Below are 7,702 nucleotides of genomic sequence, written 5' to 3'. Positions count from 1 at the left end.
ACCTGTTCTAGGGACATTGAGTTCCTTTCCTAACACTTCCTTCTTGAGGGAACTTTCCCCCAACACTTAGATGTCATCTCTCTACTGAACAATCTAGAGATACTACAGCCAACTGGACATGCTCCCTGTGTTAGAAGAGAAACCGGGTCACTCACTGGCTCCAGTGCCATTAGAGATCCTTCCATGGGGCCCTCCCAGCCCCAACTGACACCTGCTTAAGCTATAGAGGAAATAATCCTAATAGTATCCAGTTGAAAAGAACAATAAGCTGTTAGCGGGTGGTTTATTTTTCTCAAGAAATTTGCATATACCGGCCTCGCTATCCAACACAATAGACTCTTCCCTACAGCGGAAGACTCCCTCATAGGACAAACAAAACCTAAGGCTTGACCTGGCTCCTTAGGAATCTGATTACTGTGAGAAAGTGGTGCGAAAATCTGAAAAATGAATATAATCTTTTATTTGGATCGTTACAAGGCATTTTGATTCTTTTGGTTGGCCGGGGCTGGCAAAAGAAACGCAGTCTACGAGGCGCTCCATTCTGCTTACAGAACATTTTAGAATTGGAGAAAACAGAAAAGCCTCTTAGATTCATCAACAGCGTTAAAAACACAAATACCTACCAAGCTCTCTTGTAGGAGTGTGAGAGTGTGACAGGATGGAGGTCAGGCTGTGACAGTTTCCCACAAAGGGTCAAAAAAGGACAGATGGGAGGTTTCCAGAGAATAGCTGAGCCTGCTGGGCCTCCGTGAGACAAGGATGGAATTCAAGAGGAAGGGTGGATGAAGCCGAGAGAGCTAGGATGCGAGCCCGAGATGCACAACGCTGGAGGACCAGGTTGGCCAGGGTAACTGAACGGTGCTAGCTGACTGCCCCACGTGGCAGGCCCGGGGGAGTGGGGCGGGGCAGCAGGCGGGGGCGGGCCCAGCGGTGACGCGCGGGGTATAAGGCCGGGCATGCGCACGCGGCCGGGCCGGACGTAGAGGGGGCGCGTGGCTGTCGGCAGGGGCGCACCCACTCAGTAGCTGTGTCGCCGGCTGCCTGGGGGCCTGGATAGTGAGGTTGCGTGGGCCCGACTGCCGGCTGGAGGATTTCAGGTGAGGACGGACCGGGCGCACGCAGGATGGGAACTCGCGCGCCTCCGGGTTAGGGGGACACCGGGTGGGGGTTGGAGACTCCGGCTAGCCGGGGACCTGGAGTCTTCTTTCAGGAGGCCGCGTACTCCCTGAGTCCAGTCCCGGTAGCACCTGATCGCCTTGCCACGGTGGCGAGGGGAAGGAGGTCATAGCGCTGTCCCATCAGCTGCAGGGCCCGGGATGTGTGAGCCAGAGAAGGACGCCGGGGAGGTCGATAGCTGAGCGGAAAGACTGAGATGAGCTTTCTAGAGCCCCAGGACACAGAGCGCAGAGGAAGCGGAGTCGATGGGCATATCAGATGCTCTGTAGTGGCGGCTGCTCGGACGAGGTTCTGGTGTCTGGCTCTTGCATTCAAGGAACCTATGTGTCCTCCTCCCTACCCCACGTCAGGCCACCCTCAGGCAGAAGAGTGATGCCCGACTCTTCTGGTTGGGTTGAGCAGGAGAACCGCAAGGTTGGCACCGCGCTGAATTTTCTCTTGACTAACGGCAGCGATGCCTCTTGGACTCTCTTAGGTTGGGACTGACCAAATTAGGTGGTCTGGTTACCGGTTACTCCCTCTTGGAGTTTTAAGGCTATAGCTAAAGTAGCCATCCAGATTCACCTTGTGATCCTGAGGTGCATTCTAACCCGGAAAATTGCCTATCTGGGTTGTGGGTTCAGCTTTTAGAATCTTCTGTCTCCTCGGGCCTAGATTCTAACTGATCTGCCAGTCCAAATAAGTTACGTGGCTTGTGTGTTCAAGAGGACTGTGAGTTTGGTTTGGTGAGAGGTGGAGTGCTTTCCTGTGGCCTAAATGGAAGGGTAGAAGCAACTTTGGCAGACCCCTCTTGAAGTAACCTGGATATGGAAATGTAGCATTAGCCCTTTTTACCCAGCTAGCCCATCCTTTTTGGGATAGACATATTTGCTGGAGTTGTTGATTTTAGGGGATGATAGAAACTGGTTCCAGAGTGACTATCTGGTCACTGTTGTGGTTCAGGTTAGTGCTGAAGCCAGCCTGAATTGTTTATCCAAAATATGTACAGTTCCATAATCCTCATATATTAAAACAAATCTTAAACACTGAGGAGTTCCAACATGCCTGTTTAGCCAAGCAGCCAGAGGAATGTCCAGAAGTACAACTTTCAACAACTAGAATTAAAAACCATGTAGCCCCTTTCTTTCTCAACTCAGTTGAGCTCTTTGCTAGGGTTTCAAAGTCAGGAGGTGGTGTATGGGTCCTCTTTGTGTGACTGTTTTATCAGTGCGACTAGAGAAACTCAATTGACCCAGGGTGTGGGTTCTTCCTGAAGGACCCTGGAAGAACACTTCTTGCTGCTACGCCTGGTCTTTTGTTGTTCACCTGGACAGTGCAGCGGCAGGTACAGGGGTTAAAGAACCCAGAAACTGACTAAGCAGCCAACTTGAGAAGTGACAGGCTATGTAACTGACCTTTCATGTAGATAAGAGGAGAATTTGGAGGCTCCTGGAGACCCCCAAACCCATGGTTGATGCAGAAGGCCCAGGCTCCACATACAGTGTCTATTTGGTTTGTGCCCCTCAACAGCCACTGTGGTGGGTGCAGGCAGACTGTGGCAAGTGGAAATTAAGTAGCAACACAAGGGTCTCCTTGCTGGTTGGAGTAGTTTAGAGAAGGGAGCTCTGTTTGAGGTAAGGCACAGTGGCAAAGTACTTAGGGCTTTGGAGCTAGATGTCCAGATCCCAGCCCCATCATTCTCCAATAGTGAGTCTGTTCTCACTGACTGGTGGAACGTTGCGGTCATGTCTGGAATGTGGCTGACACCTCCGTGGTGCCACCATTTTTTTGTGGATTGGACTGAGAGGTTTAGAGTCCCAGCTGCTCAAGTAGGCTGGGTTGTAAGGACCGTCGGAACCCAGACATAAGGTGAATTGTCTCCTCCTTCGCAGGGTATAAAGTGTCCCTTGTCCTCCTGGGAGACTACTTTTCTGTGTCTGACCAGTAAATAGCTCATAGAGCCATTGGGCAATCTTAGAGAAGATGGGCGTTTTTCTGCTTGAGTCTAGAAGTTCTTTCTTCCAAGACTGTTCCTCCTCAAGACTTAGTGATGGCCAGGAAGGACCCCTTCTCCTCTCCATCCTCCATCCCCACCCCTGCTTGTGTAGGATACTTGTAGGATACAGGATTGTAGGATACAATGACAGGATTGGTCCTGGTTTCAAAGACTTCCTACCTCCTTCCTCTTTTCTTCCCTGCACCCAACACGTGCTCTTCCCCCACACCTCACAACCCCACCAGATGTCTTCTCTCTGGTCCATTTAATGCCCAAAGAAAGTAACACCTGCCACTTTGCAGAACCACAGGCTGCCCTGTTGTCTGGAGTGACTTAAAATGAAAGAGCCTGGGTCCAGAGAGGTTGATTGGTGTCCTCAAGTCACATTGTTTGCTAATGACAGAGATTTGTTGGTGAATACCAAAGAAGTGGCTCCCGCCCTTTGGTGAATTTACTGTTAGTCTTGTATTTTTCTTGGCACCCTGGGAAGGGGGGTCAGTTTTCGCCCAGCACTTCTGGAGTAGTTTGGGGGGGAAGCCCTTCCATTTTCTTGCAGCCTCTGGAGGAAAGAGAGGGAGGGTTCAAAATGAGCCGGGAAGGAGAAAAGGGTCATGCTGCATCCCCCTCCCGCTCGCGCACACACACACACACCTTAGAGTTTAGAGCCTTCTCTGACTTCCAGGCTGGCGGCTGACAGAATGCCAGGAGATAAGAAGTCCAGAGTCTGCTAACTCAGGACTGTTGCCAGCCAGGGCGTCATGCTTGTCCATCACAAGTACTCCAAATCCAACTGCCAGGGAGTCTCTAGAGAGGGCCCTTGGTTCATCCAGAGCAGCTGGGGAAGCAGGGCCCCCTACTGGACCTTCCAATGTATATCACACCAGAAGGCCTGGCAGGTATAGAATTCACCTGTCAGAGAAGCCCTCACCCCTAACCATGGCCACCAGAGCTCGGAGTTCCTTAGGCCCTTTAGCTTTCTGCCAGAGCAGGTCCAGGAGAGACTAGAGTTTGGTGGAATGAAGCGATGCTCCTAAATTTATTGTGGTCAACCACTAGGACATCCAATATCACTATAAAAAGATCTATTACAAGTTGTCAATTAAGAAGTGAGGGGTATTACTAATGTCAGTAGAGCACAGTGTGGAAGGAAGATAAGGCGGGAGTGTTGCTCAATGGTAGAACACTTCCTAGTCTGTACGAGGTCTGGGTTTCATCCCTTGATACCAAGGGGATTTGTTTGTTTGTTTGTTTGTTGTTGTTGTGCTTTTAAATTACATGATTTATTTGCTTGTGTGTCCTTGGGCACATGTGCTTTGTGTACAAGTGAAGGCCACAGGACAACTTACTGAGTTGTCTCACTGGTCCAATACAGAGTTTTAGGACTTTATTTTCTCCTAAAGACTTGAATGTGTAACTTTCAAAAGGGGGGTGATTGGAGTGCTGTGGGATGGCTCAGTGGATAAGTGTGTATCAGGCTCAACATTGGAATTTGAGCCCTAGGACCCACATAGTGGAAGGAGAGAACCAACTCTCAAAAATTGTCCTTTAACTGTGCACTGTTTGTACACAAGCACACAAAATAAATGTAAAGAGATAATTTAAAAAAAAACTCTAAGGGGTTGGGGATTTAGCTCAGTGGTAGAGCGCTTGCCTAGGAACAAAAAAAAAAAAAAAAAAAAAAAAAACCCTCTATGTGATTGTAATTATTTAGGTTCACTTTCTCCCAGTATGCTAGGCTAACACTTGGACATCATGACCACTTTGGGTTTAGTCCTCTGACTAGACTTGGGAATTGTCTATGAAAATCATAGCTCCATATCAACTTTGATGCCTTGTTTGTGATACTGGGGTCAGAGCCCAGGGGCTTGGGTACACTAGGCAGTGTTCTGCCTGTATGTTGCATTCCCAGCCCTCTTTGTTTGCTTGATGAAATAATTTTCACTAGACTGTATGTATAGTCATGTAGCTCAAAGATCAGAGCAGTCAAAAATGAAAGCATTCGTTGTCCTGTTTCCCTCACCGGTCCCTTTTTAAAATAAATGTTCTTGGGCAGCGTTTCAGACATTGCCTACCAAGGTTCTAACGGCTGTACTGGTACTTTGCTATTCAGGCTCCTGCATTACAGCTGTTACTCTGTTGCCCCGGTGGAATATTCCATGATAAAAGTGCTATCTGCCCTTCATCTTTTACATCTGTGTTAACCCTGGGCATTCATCATTTTCCCATTACACACCGGGCTGCAATGAATAACTTTGCACCCAAGTGGCACTCCCAAAGCATGAAGAATATGTTTTGTGAAGTGGAATTCCTATGCAAACGGTTAAAAGACAGCCTTTGCAGAAGGTGAGATGCAACCTTCTAGTTAGACATTTACAAAGTGTATTTAGAATCCTATTTCTTTTAGGTGACACCTGATTTGAATTAGTAAATCTCTGGTTTTACTTTTGTTACTTGTGTAGGTTATTCATTTTCACGCTTTACAGTTTTTCATTTTCTTTTCCTGCCTGGATGTCTATGCACCCCTTTCATGCAGTGCTCACAGAGGCCAGAAGAGGGCGTAGGGTTCCCCTGCTACTGGAGTTAGGGATGGTTGGGTCTCAGGTGTAGGTTTGCTGGCTATCATATCTTGTCCCTTTAGGCTTCACTTTAAAGTGTTACTTATTTTGAAGTTTGTTGTTGTTGTTTGTTTGTTTGTTTTTAAATCTACGAGTGTGCCTATGCAGGAGGTGGTGGAGGCCAGAGGGGGATATCACCACCTCCCAAAGCTGGAGTTACAGGCCTTTCCTTTTCTTTTCCTTCTGAGGCAGGGCCTCATCTCATACCTTAGAGTTTATACGTAGCCTGGACTGACTTTGAATTTACAGTGATCCTCCTAAGTGCTGGGATTACAGGTGAGCCACCACACCCAGCTGCTATTTTAAACTTAGGGTACTGACTTTAGACATACATGGGAGTTGTAGAAATAGGTTTGCTTACTCTGGGGTCCATTTACCAAGAGCACACAATCAAATATTGGCACAGCATCATAAGCTATAAGTCTTTTCAATATGTCACAGACCCTATACTAATACCATTTCTCTGTGTCTGGGGTCTGGTGTGCTGCCCACCTCACACTGAATTTCTCCTTAGTGTCTCCTCCCATCTCTGACAGAGGTTCCCTGGTCTTTTCTAGGATGCTGCCTTGCATTTTGAGCAAGAATGTCATCGAAGAATTGTGATTTGCCTTTTAGAGAATCATACTAAGAATTCATTGTACGTGTGCGCATGCACGCATGCATGGGTGCATGTCTCCCACAGCTTGTGGAGGTCTGAAGACCACGTCAGGATTGTCCTGTTGTCTTTCTACCTGTGCAGGCGGGGACTTCTCTTCTTTTTAATTGGATTTTTTAAATTTACATTTCAAATGTTATCTCCTTTCCCAGTTTCCCGCTTATAAGCCCCCTGTCCCATCTCTCCCTCCCTGCTTCTATGAGGGCGTTCCCCCACCCACCCCTTAGGCAGGATCTTTTTTATGTCCCTGTCCTTGCTGCATAATTCCAGGCTCGCTGTCCTGCAAGCTTCTGGGAGATTCTCCTGTCTGTGCCTCCCGTCCTATCACAGGAGTGCTAGGATTACAGATGAATGTCTTCACTCATGGTATTGGAATCTTTTGATGGGAGCTCTGGACTTGAACTCAGCTGTTAGGCTTGTGGGCTCGTGTTTTTGCTTGCTTAATAATCTTGTTTGCCCTCCAGTGAGTTATTGTGACTAGGACCATCATGCATTTAGGTTCTTCTTTACCACCTAGGAAGGACAGAGGAGGGGTGGAGTCGGGTTAGAGTGTCTCAGGAAAAGTGCCTTCTGCTCTGTGGTCATCCCAGGCTGAAGCCCAGGACGCTTCCATACAGAGTCATCAGCCCTTGTTTTGGGATTTAGACCATCAGGAATCTGGAAGAAGTCCCTACCTACAGTGTTTGCCGATTCCTTGGTTAAATTGGTGTGTGCTACAACTCCTCACTAGTTATGGCTTTCCCCTTTGTCACTGCAGCCAGTGCTTTGAGACTGTTCAGTCCTGTTTCTTTGGGTATTGTGACCCGGCAGCTGTACCATCCATCTGCAGATCTTGTTTGCACAGTAGTTACTGTGTGTTTGCCTAATGATTCTGTTTCTGGTTTCTGTCTTTCCTGCTGCATTTATTAGTTGAGATCCTGCTGAAAGGAAGAACTGACCCTTCTCTTGTGTTAGCTTTGATTCGGTGGGTTAGGATCTCATGGTCATTATTCATGACCCTCCCATTCCCTTCTGCCTCTCATGGTATCATCCATTGAAACAAGGGTTCCCATGTGCAAGGCAAGTGCTCTCCCAATGAGCTGCACCTATCCCTGCCCCTTTGAAGAGTTTCCTTGTCATCCTGTGTGCTCTTTGGATAAGCCCCTTTCTTCCTCTCCCCCAGCAGTTACTTTTTTAATGTCACAAGATAATCCTTCATCTTACCACTTCCTCCTCTGCCCCTTCTCGAGCTAGCCTGGTAGAGAGCCTAAGGCCTATTTGCTAGATGTCCCATGTCCCTTT

At 48.0% G+C, this 7,702-nt stretch overlaps 1 protein-coding gene across 4 annotated transcripts in view; it reads left to right on the top strand.

Moving 5' to 3' along the window:
• Window positions 1–971: 971 nt before the first annotated feature.
• Window positions 972–7,702, top strand: part of Slc39a14 (solute carrier family 39 member 14) — a 46,722-nt gene continuing 39,991 nt past the window's right edge. For 2 of the 4 annotated variants that reach the window (XM_087585785.1, XM_087585786.1), the window contains exon 1: window positions 972–1,097. The gene's annotated coding sequence lies outside the window, so the exon portion shown is untranslated. 4 annotated transcript variants of the gene reach the window in all.

This window comes from Rattus norvegicus, chromosome 15 (assembly GCF_021556685.1).
Source record: "Rattus norvegicus strain SHRSP/BbbUtx chromosome 15, alternate assembly SHRSP_T2T, whole genome shotgun sequence".
NCBI classification, from domain to species: Eukaryota; Metazoa; Chordata; class Mammalia; order Rodentia; family Muridae; genus Rattus; species Rattus norvegicus.
The sequence above is the reverse complement of the archived record's forward strand: the minus strand, read 5'-3'. Positions and strand labels throughout refer to the sequence as shown.